The following is a 21592-nucleotide window of genomic DNA, read 5'->3' as shown; positions in this document are numbered from 1 at the left end:
TATATGGTAAAAAGCAAAGGTCCCAGAATAGATGCCTGATGGACACCATTTGTCACTTCCCACCAATCGGAGAATGAATCCCTTATCCCTACCTCCTACCTCCAAATAAATTACCAACCCGAGTCACAAGGTTATCTCCAACTCCGATGATGTCTCTATGAAATTAATATTTTCGCTTGTAACCACAGCTCAGTCCTCATTTTGCAGACTTGTAGTGTATTTTGCTGACATTCAGTGCTATTTGTGGGATCAGCATTCAAGTGCACTTGCATTATTTATATATTACTGAGCAGTTTTGTTGAATACAAAGTTGGATGCTGTGATGGAATGACCAGGTTTTCTGGCCTGGCCAATGTTTATCCCTCAACCGATATAACAAAAAAAGATTATCTGATCATTATCACATTGCTGTTTGTGGGAGTTGCTATGCGCAAATTGGCTGTCGCGTTTCCCACATTACAACAGCGACTACACTCCAAAAAAAGGTACTTATTGGCTGTAAAGGGCTTTGAGACATCCGGTGGTCATGAAAGATGCTACGTTATTCTTCGTTTTATTTCTTTCTGGAGGATGAGCTAAATAGGCCTAATCAAAGTGTCATTGCCCCGTGCCACTCTGAGGTGTGCTGGTTATGCACCTGTTTCAGAAATATAACTAAAACTGAAATTATCTGCAGTGGCAAATATTGGGGAGATCCATTGGCATATAATTTTACATTTGTATTGTTTAAGTAATGGTTTAATAGACAATAACTTATGTGCTTTGAGCTGTCACATCTACTGATGCATCAGTGTCAACTAAATTTTTTACTGGATATCCTGACAACAGAACTGTTATATGTAGCATGTAATATGGCATATTTTAAGCTTAAAAGGAACAAGGTCTGGGAAGCATTGACTATAATACTGTAGCTAAAATATAGGACAACAAGAAAGGTGGTGACAGAAAGCGAGTTTTATGAGTCAAATCACTTCATCCACCAGATGGCACTCAAAAGTCAGACACACACATGCACACACACCCACACACAATTGCAAATTCAAACGTGGCATATCATTCCTGCGTTTAACAGTACTTGTGCATAACATTGTTAAATTAGTAGCTTTGATGGATAGGGTTCAGGGTCAGATTTTCATTTGGAGTCCTGTTATGAAGAACAATTCAAGACCCACCACATTATTACAATTTTTAGAAAAATCTTCCTGAAGTGTTGTAAAATATTTCCGTACATTTTAATTTGTATGTATAAAAACCTTGGATCAAGCATTTGTGTCTCACACTTCAGGTGTATATTAAAACAAAAAAAGTCGTAAAATTATAGATAAATACAGCTAAGAAGGGCAGTAGCTGATTCATTTATTCAAACGACCCTACAGTCCTCCGTTGTGGCATCGAACTGTTTTTTAAATGATTCCAGGGTTTTGTCTCCAGTACCTTACCTAGAAGTCCATTTCATATGTTGATCAATGTTTGTATGAAGAATTAACTTCCTGCCATCAATTCTAAATTGATTGATTTAGGATAAAGGAGGGGAGGCGGGAGGCAGGAACAGAGAGACCCTCGGGTGTATGTACACAAATCTTTGAAGGTGATAGGACAAGTTGAGAAGGCTGTTAAAAAAGCATATGGGATCCTTGGCTTTATTATTAGAGGTATAGAGTACAAAAGCAAGGAAGTTACATTAAACCTTTATAAACCACTGGTTGGGCCTCAGCTGGAGTATTGTCATCAATTGTGGGCTCCAAACTTTAGGAAGGCTGTCAAGGCCTTGGAGAGGGTGCAAAAGGGGTTTACTATAATGGTACCAGGGATGCAGGACTTCAGATAAGTGGAGTGACTGAAGAAGCTGGGGTTGTTCTCCATGGAGCAGAGAAAGTTAAGAGGAGATTTGATAGAGGGGTTCAAAATCATGAATGGTTTTGATAAATAAGGAGAAAATGTTTCCAGTTGCAGAAGAGTTGCTAACCAAAGGACACAGATTTAAGGTGATTGGCAAAATAACCAGAGGCGACACAAGGAAAAAAAAATGTATGCAGCGAGTTGTTATGATCTGGAATGCACTACCTGAAAGGGTAATGGAAACAGATTCAATAGTAACATTCAAAAGAGAATTGGATAAATACTTGAAGGGCTACGGGGAAAGGGTAGGTGAGTGGGAATTATTGGATTGCTCTATCAAAGAGTCGGCATAGGCACGATGGGCCGAATGTCCTTCTGTGCTGTATCATTCTATGAAATTTACCATGGTAGATTTGTGCCTGTACTGCACGGGTGTTAAGCGTCATTTGGGTGGAGCACAGAGGGTGGGGAGGTTTGTAAACACATAATGGAGCCTGCCTAATTTTTCTTTCATTTAGATTAATGAAAGGGTATTTAAGTGGGCTCTGTTAGAAGTAGACCACACCCTGCCCAACTTTCTTCTGTGGGCTATGCTCATTTGGGAAAGTCAAACTCTACCCAACCTTTCACTAGTTTGAACCGGGGTTCTTTGGTCCTTCTGTCATGTTTTAATTTGAAGCAGTTTTTCAGAATTTCTATATTGTTTACTATCACATCTATTACTGTAAGATCATTTCTTCGTACTGTATCTCTTTTCAAGGTTGAAGATTCCAAGTTTCTCTAATTGTTCCTCGTAACTCAATGCTCTGGTACTAGGGATCAGTTTTGTGGCTTTTTGACCCACCTGTGGTACTTAACATCTCAGTGTCCAGAACCGAAGGCATTACTCAAGTGCAATTTGACCAAAGCACCATAAAGTTTGAGCATGACCTCTTCTGATTTGTACTCTACAATTTGGGTGATATAGTTCAGCAGTCTAACCTAATTTGCTTTGCTGCTAGACGTCCCACGGTTGTTGGGTGGAAAGTTTACTAAAACCTTGAGATCTCTTTTAACTTCATACTTAGCTATTTTGATACCATTCATGAAGCACGTATGCTGTCCATTAGTTCAATTCATGCTTCTTTTTGCTGATCTGGAGCCATGAATTTGCAAGCAACTTCAACCGTCCCTCTCCAAAGTAAATAGCATTTAAATGACCTCAGGATGTACCTATTTATGAAACCAAACTTTGTGGCCTTAGAAGTGATAAGTAGTGTTAAAAACACCCATATTAGGAGTAGAATAATACGTTGTGTATTACATGTCATAAAACAGAATCTTCCACTAAACCGAGCAACAACATGCGATCTGATAGTTTTAGAATTGTTGTGGCTAATCCAGTCATTAAAACTATATTTTGATTTCCTTATAGACATGGAGATTTCCCCAGTATCTTTCAATTTAATATTGTTGATCTGTGAAGTTAAAAGGCTTTCTCTTAAACTAAAGAGTCATAACAATTGGGTATGATACAAAACTATCCAATATATATTTATTATTTAGTGCTATTTCCTTGTATTGCACTGTTGAAGAAAACTATACTGCGATGTTGAAGGTGCACAGTCTGTGAAACTATTTTCTGATCTGTGCTATTTCAACACTGGCGGTAACATTACCAATGGCATTAAAAATTTCTGATCAGAAAATCCAGACTCATATTTTTGATTCCAATGTAATAAAACTTTTACCAGCCTCACACTGCCTTTGAATAAAAACAAACATTTAAAAAAAATATATTTTAAAACACTAAAGGCTTTCTTTATTATAAAATGTTTGTGTCTGTGTGTGGATCCAGTCTGTCAGCTGTTCAGTTCCTTCATCATTGCTTAAGTGCCTTCTTCCTCATTTGTTAAATCTCTGTTTCTCTCATTTCTAAGTTGTTGACTTTCTACTTGCAATATTCACCATGTTATAAAGAAAGAAAGACTTGCATTTATATAGCATCTGTCATGACCTCAGGATGTCCCAAAGCACTTTACAGCCAATTAAGTACTTTTGAAGTGTAGTCACTGTTGTGATTGGGGAAACGTGACAGCCAATTTGCACACAGCAAGCTCCCACAAGCAGCACTGTGATAATGACCAGATAATCTGTTTTAGTGATGTTGATTATGCAAAATATTTTGCCCTGTCTTAATTTTCTCCCTATATTCTACCAAAAAAAATTCAACCTTATTATTTTCGAGGGAAAAAAATGATCTGAGATACAGTTTCCATGACAACCCCTCACCCATCCCACTATACTCCTAAAAATTATGGGCTAGACTTTCCACTTTGCTCGCTAGCGCCCAAAAAACGGGCGATGTTCCAGTGATGGTCGATGTCTCAGTCTTACCAATTGCTGGAACATCGCTCATTTTTCGGGCTGCGATTTTCCACTCGGTGATAAGCCAGCGATGTGAAATGGGTATGCAAAAGGTTAGCGATATAACGTGCGCCCAGCGAACGGCCAGCGGTGTGGAAGGCAAAAGCTTCCCTAGCAACGGGCTTCTGCGCATGCGTGTTTTTTGTTTTTTGTTTTTTTTGGTTGGCCATCTTTTCCCACGTTTTGGGAGGTCAGAGGTCATCCACACATGCCCAGAAGGGGGAAAGAGATTGAGAGAGGATAGATAGAGAGAGAGAGAGAGAAAGAGAGAGAGGAGGAAGACAGAGAGGACAGATAAAAGAGAGCGAAAGAGATAGGGAAAGTGGTATTTCTGAGAGATGTGGTGATGCGGAGGAAGAGGTACAAACCATTTTCAGATGAGGCCAATGAGGCCCCCGTAGTGGAGGTGCACTCCCGGTGGGCCCAATTGACCGGGGGTGAGCATGGTGGGAAACCAGCATCACGGGCGTACCATAAATTATGGAGCGACATCGCCGCCGTCGTCTTATCTGCGTCCCACAAAGCCAGGGGGCCCGACGAATGCCGCAAGTGCTGGAACAGCCTTGTGGCTTCAGCAAGAGTATGATTTTATACTGTAATGTATAATGATGCCAAGTCTAAGTAGAATTATAATTATCATAGTCAATTTCTTGGATTGAATGTAAGCTTTTAATTCTAATATATATAAGATATCCCTGCTAGGAGCTGCACATGGCTATGAACCTGTGCCCTTTTGAAGTCTCTCTGGCTGCTGTCACTTACACAGGGACCCAGCATGGACTGGGGGAGAGCTGCCTTTGCTCACTGTCTGGCCTGGGACAATTGTGGACATTAGCTACTGTCATTGCCGAGTTCAATGTAGATTGTATTCGAGAGATATGTCTGCGTCAAGTATTCACTCCTAAACACACCCATCTTTGTTATAACTGTGCATCAATTGTGCCTATTAGCATATAAAGTTGGAACCTGTTGTTTATAAATGATATAACCTAGTCAAGTAGCTTATGCCATGCTCTCTTCACGTTTGCAGAGGAAGATATCTCATAATTGTTCACAGCAGAGGCGCACCGGAGGAGGCCCTCCTGTAATACAGACACTCACCGACATTGAGGAACATGCTGCAGCACTAGTGGGGGCCCACAGTGGTGTTGCCGGACCCTCCCATGCGTCACGTGAGTAAAGTATCAAGCAGTGTTAAATTAATGTTACATCATTTAATTATAAAATACTAGACGAGTGATGTACTGTCATGCATGCAGCCTCTCTGCTACTCTGTGCTACTCTCAAGTTGACAACATAAGAACATAAGAGCAGGCCACTTGGACATCTGTCCCCTTCTCTGTCCGCACCCCATAAACCCTCGCTCCCTTATCATTCTGTCTATCTGCGACTGATGCAGGCTCCACAGCTCTCTGGTGCAGTGATTTCCACATAGATGTACCACCATATGTATTACCATATGATGCATTAATATGTAACGTCTCTCACTCACATTTATTGGAGTAGTGCTGCTCCTCCTATGTATACCAGCGCGGCACTCCAATCCCTTCTGTTCTAATTAGCTCAATTGTGTTTTGCAGGACTCCCAGCTCCAGAGGCGCCAGTGGAGGACACAGCCTCACATGTAACTACCCCACTGCATGTGTCATTCACCATGGGTGGTGAAGAGGAGACCACCGAGCCCGAGGAGGAGGAAACCCTGGAGACAGAGGAGGATGCCCCTTGCATCCCTCTGTCTGTTGAACCTGCGGCCACGATGATGATTCCCACTGAAAAGGTACCTGAAACAAGCGGCATGCAGTCGGTGATGCCAAGGCACACATTGGTGCTGTCGCAAACCCCACGGAGGCTGGGTCAGCGGCTTGAGCAAAGGCCTACCCTGGACGAGCGCGTAGACAGGCTGGCAGGACTGTGCGAGGAGTCTGTCGCGATCCAGTGTGAGCAGCTCCAGGTGTTTGTGGGGTTGACTGAGGAATTCTCCTCAGATGATCCACGAGATGCATGAAAACACTGCCTCCTCCCATGCATTGCGGCATGCATTCTTGGAGGGACACGGCGCTGCACCCCAAGGTCCCGCGACCACAAGCACCAGCACATAGGCGGGTCCGGAGGAAGCCCCACTTCCTGACTCAAAACACGATCCTCCTGTTTTGTCCTCCTGTCCAACAGCCCCCCAACAGGGGGGTGGGAGGGTGTTTCTGTGTTTGTTATTTAAAAATAACGTTCAAGAATTATTATTTTATTAAAACAATTTTATTTCGCTTTACAATTGTTTTCTAATAACGTATGTTTTAGTAATCCATGAATGCAACTGTTGTAAAACAATGGCCAGGCCAGACCAAGTAAGGATGAAATGTCACTTACTAATATAAATACAATAAAACGTCTAATTGTCAGACTAACTATCTTTAAATGGCCCTTACATAATTCACAAACTATCTAAGCCCTTGTTTAAGCAGCCTCCCCTGTTCCTGCGACTTTCAAAATGGCGTCCGTAGTGCCGAGGTCTGTGAGGAAGCCCATTCTCCAGCAATGTTCTCGGCGAGCAATCAGCCCGGCGATGTGCCGGCGATGTGCCGAAAGTTGCGCTGGGCGATGTGCGGGCGATCACCTCAGTGATCACCTCGGCGATGTGAGCCAAAAGTTGGGGGGATATTTCTTCGGCGATGTTGCAGCCCAACTTTCCACTTTTTGGTCAAAATGGGTGATAGCAAGCCATTTTGGGCGATATATGGGCACTCGTGGAAACTCTAGCCCAAAGATTTACACATCTTACCCATAAATAGTAATCAACAATTTTCTCCTCCCTACCCAATGTTATCAAATGGCTGAGGCTACAATACTGTGCAAACAAGTATGCTCCTTTTATCATGACAGTCTTTGTGAACAGTCTTTATTAACAGTCTTTGTGATCCCTGCCAGTTTAAGTGCTACATTAGCGACTCCAACTTGCTTCCTCATTTTCGCTGACTCATTCCCTCCCACTCTCTGTACTACAACAGCTGCCTTAACCACGTTTTTCCATTCGAGGTGCTGCTTCAGCCATCTATTCCATATCCCAGTTCCACAATCTTCCCATATGGTAGTTTAAGTGCTTGAAACGAGGGACGGCCAGGAAAAGGTTCTGTTGTGAGGGTGGCGAAATAGAACCTGTTTGGGGGTGGGGGGAGGATTCTGTTGAAGGGGAGGAGGGAGATAGAGAGATGCATCTCTGATTCTGTTGGGAGCAGAGGGATGGTTACTGACTCTCCATATATGGGAGTCCTGATGTAAAGAAACAAACTGTGCACATGCAGGTTCACTTTATAAACCAGCATACCACCATGAAAGACACCAAAGAAACTAGTAATGTATAAAGAATTATAAATGTTTGGCAGTGTGCTTAGAGAAGTGATTGATTTTCCATTCCGCTGATATTCATAAACTACTCTTGTTTTACACTTCAAAGGTGCGCAATTAAGCTTCCACCTCATCATTACCAAAAACCTTGGGGTTGATAGTCATCTTTGACATATACTGGGCAGAGCGATTGCAATGCCTGCCAGATGTCACCAACGAGAGGCCCTGTTGAACAAGAGAATCAGCGTCCTGTGTTCATCATGTTATACAAACCATCAGCAGCATCAACTGAGTTTATAACCCAGAAATTCTTGTTTTCACTGGCAATTACTGAGTGAGCAGGGCAAGGAATGTGCTGGCCCCATGCCTGCTCCACGTACTGCCAGATCTGGCTGACTGCCAGTAGTGTCATCATCATCATCATCATAGGCAGCCCCTCGAAATCGAGGAAGACTTGCTTCCACTCTAAAAGTGAGTTCTTAGGTGACTGAACAGTCCAATATGGGAATTACAGTCTCTGTCACAGGTGGGACAGACAATCGTTGAAGGAAGGGTGGGTCTTATATATGGGCCTTACACTAAACATCCATAAGACAAAAGTCCTCCACCAACCTGACCCCGCCACACAACACTGCCTCCCAGTCATCAAGATCCATGGTGCGGCCCTGGACAACGTGGACCATTTTCCATACCTCGGGAGCATATTATCAGCAAGGGCAGACATCGACGTCGCGGTTCAACACCGCCTCCAGTGCGCCAGCGCAGCCTTTGGCCACCTGAGGAATAGTGTTCGAAGATCAGGCCCTCAAATCTGGCACCAAGCTTATGGTCTACAGGGCTGTAGTGATACCCACCCTCCTGTATGGCTCAGAGACATTCCAGTAGTGTCGTCTCCTGCAAAATGTCATTACAAAATCACATTTGATGCAAATAAATGGGTGGATACAGGACACTAACATTTCTGTTTTTTCGCCCCTTTCCTATAAAGTTTGTGAATTTGAAATGTGTATTAAAGGCTGATCATGTGCAGATCTGTTGGGGAGGGATTTCTTAAAGTTGTACTGCTCATTTATTTTAGCTGCTATAAGTTGCAATTTGTGGGGTTTACTGTCAGTGCTCCTGTCTCAGGGATTCATGGAACAGTATAAAGAACAAACCTGGGATGCCAAGGAGATCAGATGGCACCAGAGGCAGACTGGCCACACCTGCCCTTATGCCACCAGCTATGCCAACAAACCAATTCTCAACTACGTGGCAGTGACAGCCCGCTCTGACAATTCGGGGTTCTCTGCTCGCATTTGGTCCCAAACCTCAGCCAACTGCTTTTGTTGGAACTCAATCTTGAGACCACCGTCAGTTGAGATGTCCAGGAGGTTCACTTGTTCTTTTATTGACAAGTCTTGCGGCATGGGTATTGCAGAAAGATTTGTGAAAGGGTAGCGGACCCAGCTGTTTGCGTTTCCCATTGAGGGAAAGTACTCACGTAATTAGCTTGCCAGTTCAGTGAGATGTTGCTTGATGTCACTTTTAACACTGTCCTGCAACTGTACATCATTCGTTGTCAGGAATCCATGCATGTTTGGGAACAATTACAATGTTGTTTTTCTCCACAAAGTGAGCCCAGAATTCCAGCTGTTTTATCATTGACTCAAATTTGTCCTGGACATGGTTGCACTCAACCCTTGAAGTCTTAGATTTAGCTCATTCAGGCCAGAAAATATATCTGACAAGCAAGCCAGCCGTGAAAGCCAGACCATGTCATGCAGGCAGTGAGAGAGGTCTGCAAAGAATAACTTGACCTCGGAGTGACGTTCAAAGAAACATGCTCAGACCTTGCCACGTGACAGCCTTCGAACCTCCATGTGGAGCAATAGATTGACGTTCTGGCTTCCCATCTCATTACATGGAGCGGAAAATATTCCGGAATTCAAGGATCGAACTTGTATAAAGTTTACCATCTTCACAGCAATGTACAGCACCTCCTTCAAGGTTGGTAGGCATGTTTTTTTGGCAGCGAATGCTTCCCTATGTATACTGCAATGCACCCACATCGCATTGGGAGCAACTGCTCTGACATGTGGCACTTCTCCACTGTGCCTACAAGTCGTTGACTTTGCTCCATTGGTGCAGATGCCAGTACATTGTGACCAGACACTCCCATGTTGATTTATGAAGCCATTAAGCCACCAGTAAACCTCCACAGCTGTTCTGGTAGGTGACCGCTGGCTTCCTGCATTGCACCTTCGTAAATGTAGCGTATGTACACCAGAAGATGAGCTATGCCTGTCACGTCTGTGGATTTGTCCAGCTGCAGAGCAAAGTAGTGGCTGCTTACGCCACGGTTCACTAACTGAGTTAGGACATCATTGTTTGATAATGGCACTAACTGTATGAATTTTCTCCCCAAGCATAGTGCTTACCATGTCTGCAGCCGCTGTTAGTATTAGTCCCTCTGCTATGGTGTGAGGTTTCCCTGAATTCGCAACTCTGTAACTCACCAAGTATGAGGCTTCAAGGGCCTTATTATTACCGGCAGCAGCAAAACTGTCTTGCTTGCCGTTAGCAAAGCCCGTGTCCGCGCCTATTTAACAATTTTTGGTGGTTTGGCCTTGTGCTGGTTTATGTTCTGTCTCCAAGCGTCTGCGTACAAGAGATGATTTTAGGCTGTTAGTTGACAGGACTTCACCACATAATACACACTGCCACTGAGAGTATTCACTGGCTCCAGTCCAAGTAAATCCCACGTCGATGTACTTTTCATCATATTTATGTATTCTTGCTATAGATACTGCTCTGTGCCTGGTGTCAATGTTTCGCATGTTGAGTCAACAGTCTCACCAGCGATTTCAGCAAGTGCACTGGTACTGGCAAGACAAATGGCATTACGTCGCTTTTCATCACTGATACTCTGTGTGTTCTTTCTGACACTACCTGTCTTTAGCCACCTGCCCAGTTTTCACTATTAAGTCCCAGCAGATAAGGTTATAGTGCAACGAAAACAACCGGGAAAAAATCTGTACAGTGTATTGGAGGGCTCTGTACGCCATGGTCTCTGTGTATGTGTTCTCAATGGTACATCTTGAAGTAAACTGACTACTTTATAAAACAATTAATAGATGCAATCCACCATTAGACAATTTCTCCTGCGTACCCCCCAGAGATGCGTCGCGTTGCCATGCTCTGGGAACCCCTGTTGTAGAGCATGGTATAACTGAATTGGAGATGCATACTGCATCAACGATTTCTTAATATATGTTTTTTTTAAAGAATTAAATAATAATTTAAAGAAAACAACACAAATTGTGGCATTAATAGAGACACGCAATAATGTTTAAGTAAAGGGGTCCTACAGGGGAATGTAACCATGTTTGCTGAGTGCTGACACCCTCTTCTCAACGCTGTGAAGAATGACCGAGTGGCTGAACAATGTAACAAAAGGCCCTGTGCTCTCTGGCAGAGGCACGGTGTGTGAAGGAGGCAACATCTGGCTAGCTGCAGCGCTGGCGTGAGGACCTCGTTCAAATTGCCTTGTATCTCCTCGGATATATACATATCTACATTGCAAACAAAAGTCAGCATCCAGCCCCAGACAACAATTGGACGCAATGGAAGCCTGTGGCTTGGTTGAATGATTGACAGGGCTGGGGAGCCACTGAGAGCCTGAGGAAGCTCCATTGCCAGCTCCAGTCACAGCGCAGCGGCAGGCGGGCGGGATCAGTGCGAGCGCTTGGAAGCAGCAGCCAACGCGAGGGGGACTGACAGTGGAAGCAGCTGGAGGCGCAGTTAGTGCTGAGCGGCTGAGTCCGTGGCAAACTTGGACTTGAGACAGCGATGGTAAGTCTGTCCAAAAATTGAAGCAAAGCAAACAGCAACAACAAAATCCATTGCTTGCTGCGTGTGTGTATGTTTTCCCCACTCTCCTTGCAAAGCTCTTGCACCTATGTGAATGAAACAACAAACAACATTGGCTGTGATTTCTGCCGACACCCGGTGGGAGTTTTCTGCAGAGGAAAGTCCCGTGTAGGACGGCGGACGGTTTCAGTGTTTGGTGAGGTGGGGACAGGAGGGGGAAGATACAAATCACTATAGTGTACAACTGTCTCTATTGTTCGGCTGGGAAAGTCACATCGTTGCTATGGTTGGGGCACATTCAAAGTTGGCATTTACCCAGAGGCAGCGGCTTGTCGGTGCAGGAAGGACGAGCCGTCGGCAAACCAGGCGCTTGTTTCTGCATCATTATTCCCCATTCTTTCCAGTTGTTTTCAGCTAGCTACTTAACCCTTTCCACTATATGGAACCTCTTTGGTTTAGTATTTCAGACAGTAAGTCTAAAATTGGGCACAATAGCAGTCAGTTTAAATATGCAGTTTTAATTCATAATTGTTCAGAGTGATATCATTGCTCAGATATAACTTTTTACTATGCACAATCTAGGGCTCTCCATCTTCTCTACTATATTAAAACAATTCTTTAGTAACCAACGTTTTGAAAGTGAAACATTCTTAATTTATGCTGCAGATTACATACAGGGCAGTTATCCTGTAAAAGGAACTGTACTGATACTTTGAAGGTCAGTACATGTAAGAGATAATGGACTAAGTCTTATTTTGGATATATGTAGAGCACAGTCAGATCTAGGTACAAATATAATACATTTTGAATTGGCCCGATGGCAGCTTCCTGTCTTCACTGTTAGTTTGTTGGGCATTCTACATGTGTATTGAAAAATGGTTCAGAATTCTGAATGCTGGTACATTTGAATATGGATTTTGGACTAATGTGTAAGGATCAGAATCTTTAATTAAACTGCTAGACTTTTACCAAGTTGGAACAATATATTCTTAAGATCCAGCAAGAAACAAGTTGGGCAACACCAATAAAATTATTCTGTTCTAAACCATTATAATTCTTCAGCATTACAATAGATGCAGTTTAATTTGTATTACTGTATTCTAATGGAAGTAAATGGCAATCACTAAGGTTATAAATGACCTAAATCAGCGCCTTTTGTTATATACTGTCTGCCATGTTCTCAGTAATTATTATCTGAACTGTTTTGTCTCAGCTATAACATTGATCTTTAAAACCCAATGTATCACTGTGAATAGGAGTTTGAGTGTGTTCTTGTAGAATGTGGAATATTTATACTTGGCATGGTTCTGTGCCAGGCTGCTGGGGAGCTGCCAAGTATAGGCCAAGCAATTCCTTAGTAGGAGTGGAAGGGAAACCTGAGTGGTCCAGTGTCCTGGGTCACTTTGGCACACCTCCCAATAGCTGGTTATGGAGTGATAATGCCACTGGAGCAGTTCTTCCATCAGTTGAAGTATGATGAATGAAATGTGAAAAGACAAAAATGAAGAAAAATAGTGTTTTTGAGAGAATTTTCAATTTGTATTTTGAATGGTTTATAGCTGATAGCTATTTTTGCACACTATTTTATGTTTCCTTCTTAATGAGAGTAGGCAGATAATCGTCTTCTAGGCTGCTGCTGATCTTTAACCAACTCTGAGGAGGTGCATGATGTCGAGCTGTCGGTTGTCCCTTACAATAAATTTGCCCCTGGGATTAGTGCTCACTGCTTGATGCTCCCTCACTCGCACAGAGGGCGCCTGATTCCAGTCATGCTATTACTTTACTTTTTAAAAGAAATTACCTTTTCCCCCCTCCACCCTGTCTCCCATTCTACTGCAGTGGCAGATGAGGAGGTAAACATGATTATAATTTCTGTTTTAAAGAATTATTTACCTCTCTTTTTTTAATAAGGATTGATTTTTTTTTAAACTAGTGGAACTCCTGTACTTGTACTTGTGTCATGGTGAGTTAGACAATATGATGGAGACAGTGAAGTCCGCAGATAGTGGTAGGGAGATTTGTAATTGGCTATAATTTTCTGAGAAACAATTAAAAAAATGTGAGTATTTTATTTGGTGCTAAAGTACATTTTATGTAAAATGCATTTGATATGCAAAACTGTTTTATTATTAAAAAATCTCTAATCTTCTTACCCATGATTATTTTGGCTTTCACATCTTACAATCTTGCATCATGGTTGATTCCCAAGTCTCCATAGCTCCAAGATGCCTATCTCTGCTTTGAGATCTAGGTAAGCTTAGGATAATGTGCCCAGGACAAAACAACAAACCCTGTTGGGTAATTGTTTTAAAATTACAAGATTTGTGCCTACACACAACAAGTAGACAAGTTTCCATCAAACTCTTCGAGTAGACCAAATAAGACGTAAAATGGGCAGCTCTAAGAAGGAAGCTAATTTTATTTTTATTCATTCCTGGGATGTGGGCGCGCTGGCAAGACCAGTATTTATTGCCCATCCCTAATTTCCCTTGAGAAGGTGGTGGTGAGTCACCTTCTTGAACCGCTGCTTTCTGAAGGGTAGACGCTATTTTAATTTGGCGAATTTGCACACAGCAAGGACCCACAAACAGCAACGTGATGATAATGACCAAATAATCTGTTTTGGTGATCTTGGTTGAGGGATAAATGTTAGCCTGGACACTGGACAGAGCTCCTCCACTCTTACTCGCAATAGATCCATAAGAACATTTACGTCCTGAGAGGAATGACTGGGCCTCGGAAAGCACCTCCAACATTGCAGAGCTCCATTAGTACGGCACTGGAGTGCCAGCCTGGATTATGTGCTGAAGTCTCTGGAGTGGGACTAGAACCCACAACCTTCTGACTCGGAAGAGAGTGCTACCCACTAAGCCAAGGCCAACACCAAACTATGTCGAATGGACCAATTCTGGCTTGATATCTTTAATATATAATTTAAAAAAAAATTCATACACAGAATATGGACATTGCTGGCATGACCTGCATTTATTGCCTATCCCTAATTGCCCTTGAGGAGGTGCTGGTGGGTGAGCCATTTTCTTGAACCGCTGCAGTCCATATGGTGAAGGTACTCCCACTGTTCTCTAAGGGAGGGAGTTCCAGGTTTTTGACCTAGAGATGATGAAGGAACGGTGATATATTTCCCAATCAGGATGATGTGTGACCTGGAGGCAGAAATGGATTAAGGGGAGGGGGGCTGATGGGGCGGTCGCCCGGGGCCCAAGCCTAGAGTGGGGTCAGTTAAGGGTAAATTGACGTAGCAAGAGCGGGGCGAAGCCACGAGGGCTCAGGCGTCTGTTATTCTCGACTTGATGTGAACAGACTCCAGACGCCTGCAGTGCCCGGTAGAGTAGTGCCAACCAACACTTCTGGCCCAGCATGTTGGACTGAAATGACTATCTCAGAAGACATGCAAAGCCATCGGATTGCAAAAAGTAGTGAGGACTGCTGAAACTGTGATAAAGACTTCCAAAACTCCAGCGTGATTCATGTCAGGAGGGATGTCGCCGATATTGCTCGAAGTCCTTCTTCACACGTGTGCACCCGCTGATGGGAACGTGTGGAGCGAACGTGGCTCTGCTATTTTCCTTCAAACGGTAGAGTATACTGCTCTGCTTGTAAAGTCACAGCATGAACAAGTAACCACTTTACTCATGGGTTTAATGACTGGAATCAAGGAGATGAGAGGATTTCATCTTACGAAAACATCCACCAGCATAGAGAAGTCATGGTAGTAATGTGCACTAGACAAACAGGCACTGGTCGTATTGTCTTCCAGTTTGAAAATGAATGGCAGTACTGGTGCAAGGTGCTAGAGCGGGCTGTCTGTGTGATAACGTTTCTCTGTGAATGTGGTCTTTCATTGCGAGGCAAAGACAAAATCGTTGGGTCTCCTATGATGCATTTCTTGCTGAACACATCAAGCTGTTCACCAACAAAGGCGAGGGGCATACTTCATACTTGTCTTCCACCACTTGTGAAGAACTGATTAGTCTGATGGGTGGCAAAGTACTTGAGACGATTATCCAGGAATTGAAATCAGCGAGGTTCTATTGAATATCTGTTGATTCAACGCCAGATGTGTCTCACTCATTTGTCGTCCGCTATGTCCTTCTGACTGGTCCTGAGGAAAGGTTCCTAAAATTCAGCTATTCTCATTGTTATTTGGAACACAGTCTTGAAGTGCTTTCAGTGACCAATCTCTTGCTTCAAGAGACTGGCTTGGATCTGAATGTCATGGTGTCCTTACTCGAGTCCCTTGTCGATTTTGTCAAGACCCAGCAGACAGAGTTTGAGGACTTTTGAGGATTAAACCATGGGGCTACAATGAGTACAATTCAGCTCAGAGTTGTGTCTGGGTACGCAACCGCCGCTATGACGATGGAGATGCTGAAAACACTGTTCTGTCCCCAAAGGAGAAATTCAAAATTGAAGTATTCCTTGCCATCATTGATCAATTAATCAGTACCTTGAAACACCGCCTTGAAGCATAGAAGAAAATCCACTAAGTTAGGATTCCTGTCCAAGCTAGCCGCTCTCTCATGAGATCAAGTGCAGCAAATCTTGCCCGCTCCTATCCCAAAGATCTGGAACCTATGATCCGAAAGTGAATCCATCCAGTTTTCTAGCTTGGTGGCATCCTCAACAGAGTTTCAAACCTCAATTTGTGTCAAATAAACTAAGTCAGTAGAGTTGAGAATGTACCAATTCCTCCATACACACGCCCTCACCCAAACCTTTTCTAACATTGAAATAGCTCTTTGGACATATCTGTTGATGGTATCAAATTGCAGTGGTGAGCTGTCCTTTTTGAAACTACAACACATCAAGGATGAGGTCAGGAACCCAATGGGACAAGATCGACTTAATAGTCTTTTCAATCATGAGCATCGAGAGCAAAGTACTGAGAGGACTTGACTTCTCATATCATTGACGAGTTTAGCTGACAAAAATCTAGAAAAAGATCAATGTAATGTTAAGCTTGTAGTTGCCTCTGTGGAGAAAATGGAATGCAAATGACAAATGATAGTCTCCCAAAGAAATTGCACTGTCTTGTTCTAAATTGTTGTCATTGTCAATTTAGATTAAAAATGTAAGGATTTTACAAAAATTAAAGTGTTGTTTATTGTTTATACAGGGTTTCATCAAGGTATTGTTTGGAAACATAATAAAATATTAAATGAGTGTCGTCATAGTATCAATGAGAACATAATCTGAGATGTCGACCTGACCTGACCTGACCTTGACCTGATGATTACTTCATATATTGCCCTGTAACTTAGCTCACTAATGTAATTTTGCTGCAGGATGGGAGTAGGAGGCCCATGGTTAAGGTACCACCTGGGGCCCAAAGCATCCTTAATCTGTCCCTGCCTGGAGGGCTACATGGAGGTTGCGGTGTTCCTATGCACCTGTGGCCCTTGTCCTTCTAGCTCGTAGAGGTTGTGGGTTTGGGAGGTGCTGCCGAAGATACCTTTGGCGAGTTGCTGCAATGCAACTTGGAGATAGTACACACTGCAGCTATGGTGGAGGGAGTGAATGTTTAGGGTGGTGGATGGGGTGCCGATCAAGCTGGCTGCTTTTTTTCTGGATGGTGTCGAGCTTCTTGAGTGTTGTTGGAGCTGCACTCATCCAGGCAAATGGAGAGTATTACATCACACTCCTGACTTGTGCCTTGTAGATGGTGGAAAGGCATATGGGAGTCAGGAGTTCAGTCACATGGCGCAGAATCTCCAGCCTCTAACCTGCTCTTGTCGTCACAGTATTTATGTGGCTGGTATGGTTCATTTTCTGGTCAATGGTAACCCCCAGAATGATGTTGATGGGGGATTTGACAATTGTAATGCCACTGAAGGTCAAGGGGAGGTGGGTAGACTCTCTTGTTGGAGATAGTCATTGCCTGGCACGTGTGTGGTGTGATTCTTATCAGCCTTAGCCAGGATGTTGTCCAGATCTTGTTGCATGTGGACACTGACTGCTTTATTATCTGTACAATTGCAAATGGAACGGAACATTGTGCGAACATCCCATTTCTGACCTTATGATGGCGAGGTGGTCATTGATGAAGCAGCTGAATATGGTTTTGCCTAGGACACTGCCCTGAAGAACTCCTGCAGTGATATCCTGGGGCTGAGATGTTTGGCCTCCAACAAACACCACCTTTGAGCTAGATATGACTCCAGTCAGTGATCCCCATGGACTTCAATTTTACTCGGGTTCCTTGGTGTCACACATGGTCAAACAGCTCTTTTGTCCATGTATGAACCAGGGCTATAATGAGGCCTGGAGCTGAGTGGTACTGGCGGAACCCAAGCTGAACATCGGCGAGCAGGTGATTGATGAGTAAGTGGCTCCTCATGAGATTTTCTAACTGTCCCCTGATTTACTAGAAAATTACTGCAACCTCCTAGATTTTAAATATCGTTTCTCTTTCCCCCCCCACCTCCCCAATAGAAACTGAAGTAATCACCAAGCATTGTTTCAACTTTGAATTATTTCTCTGTCCAGGGGCAGGGAGGTGTTGCTACAATTGTACAGGGCCTTGGTGAGGCCACACCTGGAGTATTGTGTACAGTTTTGGTCTCCTAACCTGAGGAAGGACATTCTTGCTATTGAGGGAGTGCAGCGAAGGTTCACCAGACTGATTCCCGGGATGGCGGGACTGACCTATCAAGAAAGACTGGATCAACTGGGCTTGTATTCACTGGAGTTCAGAAGAATGAGAGGGGACCTCATAGAAACGTTTAAAATTCTGATGGGTTTAGACAGGTTAGATGCAGGAAGAATGTTCCCAATGTTGGGGAAGTCCAGAACCAGGGGACACAGTCTGAGGATAAGGGGGAAGCCATTTAGGACCGAGATGAGGAGGAATTTCTTCACCCAGAGAGTGGTGAACCTGTGGAATTCTCTACCACAGAAAGTTGTTGAGGCCAATTCACTAAATATATTCAAAAAGGAGTTAGATGAAGTCCTTACTACTAGGGGAATTAAGGGGTATGGTGAGAAAGCAGGAATGGGGTACTGAAGTTGCATGTTCAGCCATGAACTCATTGAATGGCGGTGCAGGCTAGAAGGGCCGAATGGCCTACTCCTGCACCTATTTTCTATGTTTCTTTGTTTCTAATCTATAACTGATGAAACTTAAAACATTGTTTCAAAATAAGTTCACTTGAAGATTCTGGGCTGCTGCCACTTTTTACTAACTGCTGATGTTGTGTGACTGGATTTTAAAGGGACAGTCACCAATTTAAGTGAGACAAAATTACCAAATGTTCATCACTGAGATATATATATATATATATAGATTATGATAAAATCTATTGTCTATATTAATTTACAAACTTTTATTTTGTATTGCTTGAAACGTCATGTATGGAGTTAACTCATGGGGCCACACAAAGTATGTTTAACAGAAAACCATGAGCTCAAGTTAGACAGTTTGGCGGCTAGGTTTTGGTCAAAGTTTGAGTTAATGGTTTAAGAATGATTGTCTGGATGGTTAATTGGCTCATCATCATGGGTCATTATGTGCCATCCCAAACATCTTATGTCATTGTCAAACATTATCTATGTTGTTCCTTAAATGTTCTTTGATACATCTTGTTGCTTAAGGATATATTCTGTTCAATTTGTTGAACGTGGCACACAGACCGTCTGGTTATTAGAAGTCTCTTCAGTAAAAGATTCCAAGCAGTTGATAACCTGTGAATGACTGTTGTTCTGGGTGAATTTAGAGAGGTGTGCAACCACTTCTTACTTTTACCTCTGCATAGGGTCTGGCTTGTATTCATATGTTGAAACTGTGGATCAGTCTCTTTCCAGGTGGGCAGCTAACTGTTCTGAGGTAGTCACGATGAGTCTTGGGTCAGTGGGCAAACCTTGCAGCCAAGAGCTACAGGGAAGCATTTTTTAAAGTCTGTGTCCGTGTAGCCAAAAAGTGGCTAGATTGAGGTTGCAGTGTGTGGCCCTCTGGAGAGAAATTGAGTGACATCTATTATTTTGAAAGAAAGACTTTCACTTGTATAGCTCCTTTCACTACCACCAGATGTCCCAAAGCACTTTACAGCCAATGAAGTACTTTTTTGAAGTGTAGTCATTGTTGTAATGTAGGAATTTTTTTTTTCGTGCTGTTATACTGGCAACTTTTCGTTCATCTGTCTTTTATAAATAAAGGCCTTGTGTCTCAGCTTGGTATGAATGTACATCCAATCTGCTTCTGGTGGAAGGTGAATTAATGTGGAAGCATGTTGTTTATTCCCGTAAGGATTCTCTGTTGTGACCCCTGTGTGTCTCTATCATTTGAATACATATTTGGCAGGGAAAGGTACACTTTGGATCATTGGGGTTACAAAGTCTGCTTATGGGACTGTGCCCTCTCCAAACCTCTTCACCACGCTCTAACTCTCCCTCCTCCTTTTAACACACTCCTTAAAATCTAACTCTTTGATCAAACTTTTGGTCATCTGTCCTGTTGTCTCCTTCTTTGGCTCAGTATCAATTTTTGTTTGTCTGCTTATGCTGCTGTGAAGCACCTTGGAACGTTTTACTGCATTGAAGGCGCTATATTAATGCAAGTTGTTGATGCTCAGCCTGAAAAACCATCTTGTGGTATCACCAAAAATCATGGCTCTAATATATAAAGGGAATGGCTTTAATTACCTGGAATTTTCTGACCTGTTTCCATGAGTAATGACTGATATGTTTATTAAAATGTAACTTGAGATGATGGTAATGGCGATCAGTAACTTACGAAAACTAGAATGGAACACTTTGGAAAAAATCACCATCTTGTAGAAATCCTGTTGATCATCACTAAACATAAAGAAGAATCTTCAAAGTATTCACCCTTGGCACAGAATTGTTATACACAAATGTATACACTAATATCTTGTTACATACTTGCCTGTTTAACTGCCAAAAATATGCAGCATGTGTGTTACTCATTAAAAAGTGGATTAGGATCTTGACATTTTGAGAATATGTAAGTATGTTTTAAAGATTTAGATCTCAAAGTAGAGTTTTTGCCACATAAATCCTATAAATAAAGCACTAAACTGTCGGTAGTAAAAACAGAAATGCTGGAAATACTCAGCATATTGAGCAGCATCTGTGGAGAGAGAAAGAGTTAACGTTTCAGATCGATGTCCCTTCATCAGAACTGGAAAAAGTTAGCGATGTAACAGGTTTTTAAGCAAGTGTAGGGGCAGGGAAAGGGGGATGGGGAGGGAAGGTCTGTGATGGGATGGAAGGCAGAAAAGCTTAAGAGACAAAAGGCATGATGGTACATGGCAAAAAGAGATTGCAATGGGACAAGTTAAGAAAAAGATGACTCTAGATAGGGTGTAAATGGAGATGGCAGAATCATCAGTAGCTGACATGGGAAAGAGAAAAAGAAAAAAAAAAGAAAAAAATAGGGGCGGGGGTTATGGTTTGAAATTGTCAAACTCGATTTTGAGTCCAGAAGGCTGTAAAGAGCCCAATCAAAAGATGAGGTGTTGTTCCTCGAGTGTGCGTTGAGTTTCATTGGAACAGTGCAGGAGACTGAGGACTGAGAGGTCAGAGTGGGAGTGGAGCGGAGAATTAAAGTGACAGGTGACCGGAAGCTCGGGATCACGCTTACGGACTGAACGGAGGTGTTCTGCAAAGCGGTCACCCAATCTGCATTTAGTCCCCCCAATGTAGAGGAGACCACATCATGAGCAGTGAATACAGTATAATAATTTGAAAGAAGTGCAAGTAAATCGCTGTTTCACCTGGAACGGAGGAGCTAAAAGAGCAGGTGTTGCATCTCCTGCATTTGCACGGGAAGGGGTTGCAGGGGTGATTTGAGGAATGAACCAGGGTGTCGCGGAGGGTGTGGTCCCTTCGGAATGCTAAAAGGGAAGGGGAGGGGAAAGTGTGTTTGGTGGTGAGATCACGCAGGAGGTGGTGGAAATGGTGGAGGATGATCCGTTAAATGTGGAGGCTAGTTGGGTGAAAGGTGAGGACAAGGGGGGGGATCCCTATTGTGGTTCCGGAGGGAGGGGAAGGGGTGAGAGCAAACGTGCGGGTAATAGAACGGATACAGTTGAGGGCCATGTCAACCACGGTAGAGGGGAATCCTCGGTTGAGGAAAAAGGAAGACGTATTTGAAGTACTAGTATGAAAGGTGGCGTCG

General features: G+C 43.1%; 1 protein-coding gene across 2 annotated transcripts in view; it reads left to right on the top strand.

Moving 5' to 3' along the window:
• The first annotated feature begins 11324 nt into the window (after positions 1-11324).
• The window catches only part of arhgef10 (Rho guanine nucleotide exchange factor (GEF) 10), a 423195-nt gene continuing 412927 nt past the window's right edge, over positions 11325-21592 (top strand). For both annotated transcript variants that reach the window (XM_070884917.1, XM_070884916.1), the window contains exon 1: positions 11325-11418. The gene's annotated coding sequence lies outside the window, so the exon portion shown is untranslated. The remainder of the gene's footprint in view (positions 11419-21592) is intronic.

Source organism: Pristiophorus japonicus, chromosome 7, assembly GCF_044704955.1.
Source record: "Pristiophorus japonicus isolate sPriJap1 chromosome 7, sPriJap1.hap1, whole genome shotgun sequence".
In the NCBI taxonomy this organism is placed as follows: domain Eukaryota; kingdom Metazoa; phylum Chordata; class Chondrichthyes; family Pristiophoridae; genus Pristiophorus; species Pristiophorus japonicus.
This window is presented reverse-complemented; position numbering and strand designations above follow the sequence as displayed.